Here is a 12,600-nt window from a genome sequence, read left to right on the forward strand (position 1 = left end):
TTAAACGCCTTTCTGCGGATAAGCATTAGAAATTAGCAATAGGTATAAATACTGTGGTGCTGTACAAAGATTATGCTATTTAGCATCTATTCCTATCAAATAAAAATGTTATGGTATGTGGGCTGCCTGTTTCCATGTAATTGTTAAGCAAATTTTAAGCAAACTTTTAAAATGTCGCAAAAAATAAAAAGAAAGTGATTTAGAAGCGTTTCCATCAACTGGTTTAGAGCGAATAAACTAGATTATTTCGTAAATTGCCGTTACGCATGGTTGCAGACCGCAAACCATCAACACATACTATGACTTTTTTCAACATACTATATGATCTTTTTATGAATTATTTTGACATACTATATTATGACTATGAATTATTTTGACATACTATCATACATGATTTTTTTTACTTTTTTGACATAATATACAATGACTTTGATTTTTTGGGGACATACTATACTAAGACTTTTCCAACATACTATAGTATGACTTTTTTAGATTTTTTTCAACATGCTATACCAACACTTTTTTCAGACATACTAGACTATGTGTTTTTTCCCGACATACTGTACTATGACTTTTTTTATTTATTTCGACATACTATATGTGTTTATGATTTATTTAGACATACTATACTATGATGTTATGACTGAGACAGAACGGACCCAAATGCAAGGCTTCACAGAAACACAGAGTTTTATTTGAATAATGTTCAACAGAGGGAAAGTGGGAGAGGACAGGAGCTAGAGAGCAGAGGTAGAGGGTGGCAGGACCAACAGAGAAACACAGAGAGGGGCAGGACCAACAGAGAAACACAGAGAGGGGCAGGGCCAACAGAGAAACTACTTGTGTAAAACAAAACAGAATGAGAAAATAAACAAAAACTCACAGCCAGCTGACCCCAACCATCACACTATGACTTTTTTATGTTGTTTTTCAACATACTATTACTTTTTGATGATTTTTTTGACATGCTGTAGGCAATAGGATTACATGTTTGCATCACAGTTCATTATGGCAACTGAGGTCTGTACTACGAAGCGAGATTTGGCGTTAACGAGCTAACTTCAGGTTCAACCCAGGGTTTTCTGTACTACGAAGGTGGATCACTTGTGATTGGGTTCAATCGCCGTGGTAACTTATGCTGAACGCCTAACCTGGTCGGGAGCAGGTTAAGTTGGAGATCAGAGATCAACCGGTGTAAAAGCACCGCCTACTGACCAATCAATACTCGGTTGATAACGGCGTCACCGTTCTTAGAAGACCAGGTGGAGCTCGGTGCACGGAGAGAGAGGGAGAGAGAGAGAGAGAGAGAGAGAGAGAGGGAGAGAGAGAGAGGGAGAGAGAGAGAGGGAGGGAGAGGGAGAGAGAGAGAGAGAGAGGGGAGAGGGAGAGAGAGGGGAGAGAGAGAGAGAGAGAGAGGTGCGCACATAAAAATTAAAACATTTAGAGACCAACATCCCCGTTAGCATTCCCTGATGGGTATATTTATGAAATATATAGATTGTAATGGGAGGGAATTACATATCGGTTTCTTGAGCCGTATGTTGCCAATACGGTTTGAATTATGTTTTTAGATTTTTTATTTGCTCTCACGATGGCTTCCCACTGCCAGGGTTGCAACTGAAATAATAGGCTAAAACAACGACAGTTTATGGAAAGCACAAGTGTAATTATGGTCAGATCTTGGTCCTGACTGATGGGGAAGTGATATTAATAAGCGTTGTGATTTACGCATCTACAGCGTCGGCTATTTTTTTGCCAGCTTTCCTCCTGTTTTAGGAAGCAGCGACTGTATTGCCTTTTGCCTGTAAAACCATGTCTGTGTTCTTCATATTTATGTAGAATTATAGTTTGCTCTTCTTATAGAGGGTTTTCACGGCGCATCATCAGACCCGAAGTCGCCATTTTGGAGGTACTCCGCATCACAACAAAGAACAGGCACTGAAGTAGATCCCGAACGGCGTTAAGGAAAATGGTTAATTATTGCCGTGTTTTAGGTTGTACCAATAGGTCAGACCGAGAAAAACATTTGGAATATTATCGACTTCCAAAAGTTATTAAAAACCAGGGAGAGGAATGCCAGAAGTTATCAGAGGAAAGGAGGCGCTTGTGGTTGGCAAAGCTCAACCAGGATCTACGAGGGAAAACTCTGTCTTGTTCAGTCTTTGAAATGAAAAAAACTATTGAGAGTCACTTGGCTACACCTTGAGTATCACAATGATATCATACATTTAAGGTTAGGTTGATTAAAGACGTTATTGCATTACTTACTTTGGCCTTCACAACACATTGGTTGTTAATGACTTGGTACTGCGTCTCCCTCACCCATCCACACACCATCTGGTTATAAGCCTCCAAACTTTTGTAGGATTTAAGGTCTTCCGCTGTGTATGGGCTCGGCGAGAAAACCAGGTAGTTGACTATATCGGGATATGCAACTGAAGGAAGAATCACCGGGTCGCCATGGATCCAAGAAGAGGGAGCCAACTTGTAGGGATCTGCACCGCCAGTAAACTGTAATTTCTCAAAATATCGTGCCTTTCTTTGTGGTCCAAGTTCTTCCATGCCTTTGCATCTTGGATGCGTTTTGATGAGCTTTTCTGTTGTTTAGACATAAATTATTAAAGTATCCAACGTGCACAATACTCCATTACTCCATTCAGTTGTTTACACCGAGTTCCTCCAATATGGCCGCGCATCCAGGTTACCGCCCAGAACGTGACATCGGTGAAAACCCTCTAAATAAAATATGCGGCTCTGGTAGATGTTTGCAATTGGTCGTGCTGTGCAAACCCCGCCTCTTTTATGTGAACGCGCACGTTGCTGGATTGGGAAACCCTGGGTTGATTGAACTAGTTGTTAACCAGCGTCGTGACACAGGTTACGCGGGACCGCGGTTGTTAGGTTAGGTGACGCCGGGTAACTGAAGGAAATCCAGGACACGTTGAGTTTGATTCGTAGTACAGGCCTCAGCTCTGTTGTGTACCAGAAATGACTTCAGAGGGTGAAAACTGCGAGGACTCTCCGTTCCAGGACCAGCAGGCTCAGAAACAACTTCTTCCCCTCAGCCTTCTTCCTTATTATGTATTTTATTACACTTAGTAGTTAGTATTACCTGTTAATTACACTCTGCACTTTGTAATTTATGCTTTTAGCTGCACTGCTTACTATGTTCATACAGTATATATCTTAGTGTATTCACATCTCGTTCTGTTTATTCCACATTCTATTAATTCCATGTTTTATGAAATCTGTACATTACTCTGCACTTTACTGCTTTTTGTACTTCTGGTTAGATGCTAAACTGCATTTCATGGTTGCTTGCGATAGTATGTGTTTGTGTGTGGGTGTGGTTTTCTGTAAAATGAGGAAATACAGAATATGTAAATATAACCTGTACATAACGAATGCACATATATATAAATTAAAGAGAAATAAGCAACAATCACTCCGCAATATACATAATTGCCATGCAATAAATAGTGCTATGCAAACAACCAAACAATACTGGATAGTAATGGAAATTAACACAATCCAATGTAGTAAAGAATACAGGTTATTGTGCAGTTACCTCTATTGGCCACTAGATGGCGCTCTAAGACCACAAATAAACATAACAGCAACATACAGGTACAATAGTCACGTGATAGACCAGCGGCGTGAATGGCACGGTGAAATGCGCTTCAACGATTAAACCAGCAACACCATCGCGAGTGCAACAGCTGAACTAATCCTCAGCAGGATTGTTGTAATTAACAAATATACAACACTGTGCTAACATGCATCCATGAATCAAAATAACAACTATTGTTTCTGAATGATATATTTGCAGAAAGTCCGAGCATTACAGTAGACATGAGCGTGCTATCCTGAACTATAATTAAAAGAAATACTATCATGTTAACTACACAAACAAAGATACATGCAACGCCAGCATGGACATAAAATTGTGCACTTACGTTCTCAATAACGCACACGGTAACAGAAGCTTTACACAAGTAACGTGCAACTTTAGGAGCAGCTGTACTCATGTCCGCAGCGAACTACAAAAGGAAATGGCGAAGGTGCGCATGTGCGCAAATGCGTGAGTCCAAGGAGTGACGTAGGCTCATCAGTCCAGCAGGGAGTTTTCCACAGCCGCCCCGGATTCGTGGGACGAATGCGCAGTAACAAGAAGGTCGCTGCTGGGCTAAGGAGCGCTGGTATCTCCGTCGTCGGGCATCCTCGGGAGGTCTATCAGTTTGACGACAGGATGTGTGTAGAGTTTACCCTTGATGTCGATCTCTGCAGTGCGTACCTTGCCATCGTCGCTGTGGATGATCTGTGTGATGCGTCCGACAGGCCATAGCGCCCTTGGGAGCTGTGGATCGACCACCATGACGACAGCATCCACAGCTAGGTCTGTTGTTGAGTTCTGCCACTTCTGACGTGGTTGGAGACCAGGGAGGTACTTGCGGGTGAACTGACCCCAGAAATGGTCAGCGAGTACCTGACTGTGTCGCCAGCGGCGGCGTCCTAACAAATCACTGGAGCCATACACAGCTTGAGGCAGCGAAGCATCCCGCTGCCCCATGAGCAGAAGGTTAGGGGTTACGGGATCAGGATCTGCAAGATCCGATGAAGCATAGCCTAACGGCTTGGAATTGAGGATTCCCTCAATTTCAATGAGGACGGTCTGTAGTACCTCCTCAGCGATGACTTGGTCCTTCAGGATGGTTTGGAGAGATGCCTTTACAGATTTAATTTCCCTCTCCCATGTTCCACCAAAATGTGGAGCCAGAGGCGGGTTAAATCTGAAGGTGATGCACTGTGTTGCTAGCTGTTCCCTGAGCGATGGTTCGAGTGCCTCAAACGCCTCCTGAAGCTCCTTGTCCCCACCGCGGAAGTTGGTGCCTCTGTCGCATAAAATCTCGAAGGGTTTCCCTCTTCTTGCGATGAAGTGGCGGAGAGACAAGAGAAATGAATCAGTGTCCATACTAGGCAGTAGGTCAAGGTGAACACCCTGGTAGTGAGACACTTGAACACAATGCCCCATCGTTTCTCCTGTCGCCGTCCTATCTTGACCATATATGGGCCGAAGCAGTCCACACCAGTCGACCAGAAGGGGGGCTTGTTGAGTCGGAGTCGAGCAGCTGGGAGGTCTGCCATTTTAGGGATCACCGGCTTACTGCGCCACTTGCGACACTCCACACATTGCCGCTGGTGTTTCTTGATGGCTTGGCGGCCTCTGAGGATCCAATAGGATCTCTGCGAAGATTCGCTCAGGGCCAGCATGGAGTAAACGATCATCATAATCTTGCACCAACAGCTGTGTAATGGGGTGATCAGGCGCAAGAACAATAGGATGAACGGCGTCTTCAGGCAAATCCTCGGCTTTATGGAGATGACCCCCAACTCGGATAAGGCCTAGAGTCTGGTCATACTCCGGGGAAAGTGGACTGAGACGACTGGTAGGCCGGACAGGGTGAGAATGCTGCAGAGCGTTGATTTCCTGTGGGAAGCTCTCACTCTGCGCTTGCCTAAGAAGGACTACCTCTGTGTCCAGTCGGTCTGAAGCAGACATAGGGAGTGCTGCCGCCCCATGTTGGGTCAGGAGCAGATGCATCAAGGACAGTGAGCTGACAACAGAATGTGAATTTCCTGAGCTCACCTGCATCTTCTGATTTCACAGTATGGATAGCTGGCCATTGAGCAGGGTGATCATACAGGAAATCTGGTCCATCCTTCCAGCGGGTAGGTTGAGTCAGCTGATGTAATGACTTTCCTTGTGTGATGTCATCCGCCGGGTTCTGCTCCGACGAGACGTACCTCCAGCTTGTAGCATCCATGAGCTCCTGTATTTCGCCTATACGCGTCCAAACGAACACTTTATACTGAGACGAGTCGGCCTGAATCCAGCTGAGTACAGTCGTAGAGTCTGACCACATTGTTGTCTGCCTAATAGGTATGGTGAGTTCAGTATGTAGCAGTTTGGCCAGTTGAGCTCCAGTCAGTGCGTCACTGAGCTCCAAGCGAGGCATGGAGAGCTGTCTTCATGGAACAACACGAGATCTGGACATAACGAATGACACATGCACATGACCTTCATTGCCTTCAGCACGCAGATAGGCGACAGATCCATACGCCTTCTCTGAGGCGTCACAGAAGACATGCAGGTCCACAGGAGAGTGATCAGGATCGAGGCTGACTGGCATGTAGCACCGAGGCATGTTAATGTGATGGAGATAGCTCGTTCTCCCATGATTGCCATACAGAGAGGAGTTCACCGGTGATAGGTTCGTCCCAGCCTTGCTCATTCCTCCAGAGAGCCTGGATCAAGACCTTAGCCCGCGTGGTGTAGGGGATAATGTATCTGAGTGGATCATATTGTGATGCCAACACTCTGTATACATTCTTCAGTGTAGGCTTCGTGGCTACAGCTTGGCGGTGCTTGTAACCGATGGTGTCAGATGGGCAATGCCACCGGAGACCTAGTGTTGACTCCTGGGGATCAGCTCTGTCGGCAGTTAGCCACAGCTCGCAGCCCTCTGACCTTGCCTCTGGGGGGAGATGATCGATGACCTCTGGTTGATTGCTCGCCCATTGTCTCATATCGAATCCACCATCAGCGAGCAGGACTCTCATCTTGTCGATAAGCTGTTTTGCCTGTGTTGTAGAATGAAGAGACTGCAGGCAGTTATCTACATAAAAGGCGTTGATGACAGAGTCCAGTACCTCTTGGTTACCAGAGCTGTTGTCGTTGGCATGTCGTTGCAATGCGTATATAGCACAGCATGGACTGCAGGCAGTGCCGAAGGGTAGGACGCGCCATTCGTAGATATCAGGGTTACGGTCTCTCTCCATATCCCGCCAGAGGAAGCGGAGAAGTGGTTGATCTTCAGGAAGGAGCCTGATCTGGTGGAACATCCCACGGATGTCCCCGCTTATGGTAACTGGATACTCCCTGAACCTGAGGAGTGAGGGCATACTGGAGTGATTAAATGGGGATGGTTGGAACCAATGAGGAGCATGGGCTGTACTCTACTGAATCCATGTATTGGTACTCCACTCAGATGGTCATACCTCTTCTTGAGGGACTCCGCTGGACATGACTGGTCGGCAAGACTCAGCTCATCTGCAGTAAAGGCATGGTGTATGTGGTATTTCACCTGTGTGTTGGTCTGAGACGACACCTCAAATGATACAGAAGCGCCTTTGAGCTTCACAACATCCTGTCGAATGGTCCTAAGAATAATGGAATATCGAATGGTCCTCCTTGTAGAGACCAAGATGTTTAGCGGCAGCTGGAAGGATAATGGTTTGTTCAGAGCCGTCATCCAGTACGGCGTGGGTATTCAGGGTCTTGCCTCCATGGTGAAGCTGAATAAGGACTACTTTCAGCAAGACACGACTGGAGTGTCTAGCCTGGCCCACATACACCATGCTGGAGGAGGTGCTAACTGTGAGGACGCTCTGATTGGCTTTGAGTGCAACCTCATGTAGGACAATGAGGTGTTGATCATTACAGGTGGAGCATGGCTTCTTTAGGGTACATGTCTCTGGTTTGTGTCCGCGGCTACATCTCCAGCATTTGTCCTTCTCCTTTATCCAGTTAGCCTTCTCAGCTGTGTTGAGCTTAGCGAACTCAGCACAGGCACTGAGGTAGTGTTCCTGATTGGAACAGTAGGGACAGTATGGTTTAAAGCGCTCTCCTTGATACCTGTATGGCTTGTGCCTTTCTCTCCAATCACACAGCAAAGTCAGGGAGAGTGTATCGGTGGCACTGCAGATGATCCCCTGGGATATGCAGTACTCAGCGAAGTGGTCTCTGTAGTTGGCAGGCAGCTTACTAAGCAGAGTGTCTACGTGAGAGCCACATCTCAGCTTGGCTCTGGAGGGACCATCCATGGTGCCTAGCAGGCCCACCAAGGTACTAACAGCTGATGAGAAATCCTCAAAGGCTTGTGCATCGCCTGGCTTGATAGGAGGGGAGTTGAGAATGGCCTTCAGCTCTCCTTGAACAAGCTGGCGTGGCTGGCCGTATCGCTGTTCTAGGGCTTGCATGGCGCTAGTGTATGGGGTTGGATCGTTCACATACCTCTTTGCGACCTGATAGGCATTTGGTAGTTTGAGGAGATCTAGTAGAACTTGGTACTTATAATCCTCTGATAGATGTTTGTGTGGGCCAAGCACACTGTCCAATCCTTTCTTCAACATTATAAACTCACTCTCCTTACCAGTACTGAATGGGGTCAGTTTAGGCTTGGGAATGCCATATGAAGAAGCGATGGCCATTTCCAGGATGCCTGGGACTGTAGGGCCTGCCAGTGGCATGGCTGGTGCATAAGGCGCGGCTGGAAGCGTCGGTAGTGGTTGCCCTGGTGGAGGTGGCGCATACAGTGGATAATACAACCCAGCTGGATAAGGAGGATAGGCAGAGTAAGATTGGTACTGTAGCGGCAGAGGAAGAGAAGACTGAGGATGCTGAGGGGGAGGATTAGGAGGCTGGAGATGAGGCTGAAGCATGTCGGGCTGGGCTAGCGGAGTCTGATAAAGAGCAGACTGTGGCACAGACCGTAGACGTAGAGCATAAGTATCCTGACCAGGATGAAGCGAAGGCATAGAGGTGTGGTGAACAGGTACAACATGATCCATAGCTAGCCGTGGCATGGACGTAAGGGCTGGCAAGGTATAAGTAGATTGGCCTTGTCCACGTTGTTCTCCCGTCTGGGCTGGCATGAGGTTAGGCTGAGGGTAATGTGGAGGATAAGCTGGGCAGCTTTGAGGGATATGCGTTTAGCACTGTCCATCATAATCTGCAGTTCCTCCAGCTGTTTACTCATGTCCTTACAACGCGCTTCAAGGCGCTGCCATCGTTCCTCCTCGCGAATCCCATGCAGGCTTTGGTCAGGCGTGGTGAGGTCAACCTGGGCTCGATCACCACACAATAGACTCTCAGTAGCCTGATGGAGGGATCCCTCGAATGGCGGAAGCTGTTTGGCTGGATAGCCGATCTCGAAGTCCGCGAGGTACCCGGGGAGTTGCCTGACTCTGCTGGGACGAGTTCGGACATCTGGCTCTCTGTCATAATCCTTGGAGGTTGCCATAGCGCAGTGGGGGGGGGTGGCGGGCGGGGCTAATCCGGCTCGAAGGACCACTTGTGAAATCCGTGTACGTTATGCGCTGGCGCTACCCGAGCTGGCTATGTACTCCGGTAAGAGAGTGGCTGCAACCTTTGGTTTTAGTTCAACAGGTTTATTGACATCCAAGACCACAAATGAACATAATAGCAACATAGAGGTACAATAGTCACGTGATAGACCAGCGGCGTGAATGGCACAGTGAAATGCGCTTCAACGATTAAACCAGCAACACCATCGCGAGTGCAACATCTGAACTAATCCTCAGCAGGATTGTTGTAATTAACAAATATACAACACTGTGCTAACATGCATCCATGAATCAAAATATCAGCTATTGTTTCTGAATGATATATTTGCAGAAAGTCCTAGCATTACAGTAGACATGAGTGTGCTATCTTGAACTATAATTAAAATAAATACTATCATGTTGACTACACAAACAAAGATAAATGCAACGCCAGCATGGACATAAAATTGTGCACTTATGTTCTCAATAACGCACACGGTAACACAACAGAAGCTTTACTCATATCCGCAGCGAACTACAGAGTGACGTAGGCTCATCAGTCCAGCAGGGAGTTTTCCACATATACTATGACTTTTTTTGACGTATAAACTATGGCTATTTTATGAAATCTTTCGACATACTATACTATGACTTTTTACGCATTTTTCGACATACTATGACTTTTTCGAAATACTATAATATGAATTTTTCCGACATACTATACTATGACTTTTTATGAATTTTTTTGACAAACTATACTATGACATTTTTTTAGGAAATTTTTCGAAATACTATATTATGATTTTTTACCATCTCTGATAGACTATTTTGCCTGCACAGTGAGTTCCTGTCTTTTAAAGTAAATCCTGCAGATAATACTTTTACTTAAGTACAATCTTAAATGCTTTTACATGTAACAGAATATCTTTACAGTATGGTATGTCTACTTTGCGTGAATACTTCTAGCTTATAGTTTAACTTGATCTAAACGTGAAATGAACGTAGGCCGATTCAGAACTGAGTCAATAAAACATTGTTTAATGTTCGTCATTAATCATGAATCCACAACACAGCAGTTTGTTTAGTGAGTAGGAAAAAAACGTGAGTATTTACATCTACTGTCGTACACATCACAGTTTATACCCATGCTAACACAATAAAGACTTATATACAAGAAATACTTATTAGCATCATTGTACAAAGAAAAACCATCAAAGTAACTCACTATCTGAATTCATCATTGATGCAAAATACACAAAATAATAAAAATAATAAACCTCCCACAGCTGCCCTGAAAGAATCTGAATAATTAGACAAAAGGAACTTGTATTGTTTGCAGTTGATTAGGTTTAAAAACAGTTTTACATCAGAAAGTACAGACAATCACAATCTACATGTATACAAGGTTTTTGCCCTTTTATGATCGGTATAAATACACTCTCTTCTTGTCTATGTACACAGAAACAAACCTCCGTGCACTGAATATCTGCGTTCCCTTCACATTCCTTCTCTTTTTAACCGTTACAGCATTTACAGACGACAAAGAAATACAAACAAGTGTGTTCAGTGGTTTTAGTGTCACAACATGCTCACTGTTATACTAACTGGTGCTTCGCCTGAGAGCAGACTGTCCTCCCCTGAAAAACACTCCCATAGGTCGTTTGTTCAAGCAGCTATTACGACCTATATTTAGGTTCAACCCGTTCTCACTCCGAACTCGTAAAATATGGACGTTTGGACAGTGGCTGTCAGCGTCTGAAGCGACGAAAAAAGCGCCCTTCGGCGTGTTTGTAGAACGTACCGGGGAGAGCAGCAGCTACACAGGATTAAGCGAGTAGTATGTAAGGGGGAAATTCCGCGTAGGGGTTGGTTGGGGTGGCGCCTTCTTCTATAACCGGCCCGTTAGTCCCACATGTGACAGAAGCGTAAACCCACCCACGACCTTTTCCTAAACGCAACCGTCCTGTTCCCGCGAGTCACAGAAACGTAAGCCCACCCACGACCTTTTCCTTAACATAACTGCGTCAAAAGGGACGCCAATAGTCCCGACCAAGCGCGTTTAGTTAAAGCGCGTTTTAATGATGCTAAAGGAGAATTTTAGCGTACGTAATTAGAACGACAAAGGTACCTTGGCCGACACTCAGTGTCGGGTTAAATGGTTACTAGTGAAGATGTAAATCTTAAAAAAAAAAAAAAAAAACAAAACAAAAAAAAAGTGTAATTTAATCTAATTTAACAGTTCAGAAAATGTCTAAAACTACTGTTCACTGTAGTTTGTTGGGGACTATTTTCAATGACGGATTTATCCACATTGTGTGTTCTAGTATTTATGGAAACAGGTTGGTGTCTGTGGGGGTCAAAAATAAAAAATACAATGCAGAATATCACCAGCCATATCTTTAAACATTTCTCTCAGAGGTCCTTTAAAGGTCCTACGATATGCTGCTTTTTGGATTCTTTTATATAGGCCTTAGAGGTCCCCTAATACTGTATCTGAAGTCTCTTTTATATAGACCTTAGTGGTCCCCTAATACTGTATCTGAAGTCTCTTTTATATAGACCTTAGTGGTCCCCTAATACTGTATCTGAAGTCTCTTTTATATAGACCTCAGTGGTCCCCTAATACTGTATCTGAAGTCTCTTTTATATAGGCCTTAGTTTCTCATGGGTGGGCCAAATTCTCTGGGCGGCCAAAGCAGAGAAAGGGGAGGTAACCTTTCCCCTTATGACGTCATAAAGAGAAGATTCCAGATTGGCCCATCTGAGCTTTCATTTTCTCAAAGACAGAGCAGGATACCCAGGGCTCGGTTTACACCTATCACCATTTCTAGCCACTAGGGGACCATAGACAGGCTGGGGGAACGCATATTAATGTTAAAAAAACTCATAAAGTGACATTTTTCATGCCATGGGACCTTTACAATTTGTAATTCAAGTCTGTGCACATAAATCGTCTCACAAAGGTTCACACAGTTCACCATCGCTGTGAGTGAGAATGTGATCCAGCATCAGGCAGAAAACACTGAGCATGTTGACTATCTGTGAGACAAACAGCTAACAGCTGTTCACAGTTCAGTTCGTGTTCATTACAAACAGAAAAGGGGAGGAGTGATCAGACGGATTACAGCACGACAGCATGTTCGTAATCCGAACTGGTGGCTAAAAGTAAAAAGCTTGACATCTTTAATACAAAACAAAAAAAAAGAAATAGAAAAGTAGTATCCTTCACAGTACTTTTACACCGAGATTAAATCTTAGTAGATTCAACATGGTTGGTGATTCTAAACTTTAAAGACATCAGTGCACAGAAGTTCTCCAGCAGCTTTGTGGATCGTCTCTGTTTGAGCTGTCAATGAATGAACATGCATACAAAATTGATTAATTAAAAAAAATGTACAGTCATCACAGTTCATTACTTTCATTAAAAAAATTCCCCAAAAAGTTTATATTTATTATAGTTATTCTATATTCCAT

At 44.6% G+C, this 12,600-nt stretch overlaps 1 protein-coding gene across 1 annotated transcript in view; it reads left to right on the forward strand.

Moving 5' to 3' along the window:
- The window catches only part of LOC144517362 (uncharacterized), a 403,478-nt gene that overhangs the window by 237,262 nt on the left and 153,616 nt on the right, over positions 1-12,600 (forward strand). The gene's annotated exons all lie outside the window — the stretch shown is intronic.

Source organism: Sander vitreus, chromosome 4 (genome assembly GCF_031162955.1).
Source record: "Sander vitreus isolate 19-12246 chromosome 4, sanVit1, whole genome shotgun sequence".
Taxonomy (NCBI): Eukaryota; Metazoa; Chordata; class Actinopteri; order Perciformes; family Percidae; genus Sander; species Sander vitreus.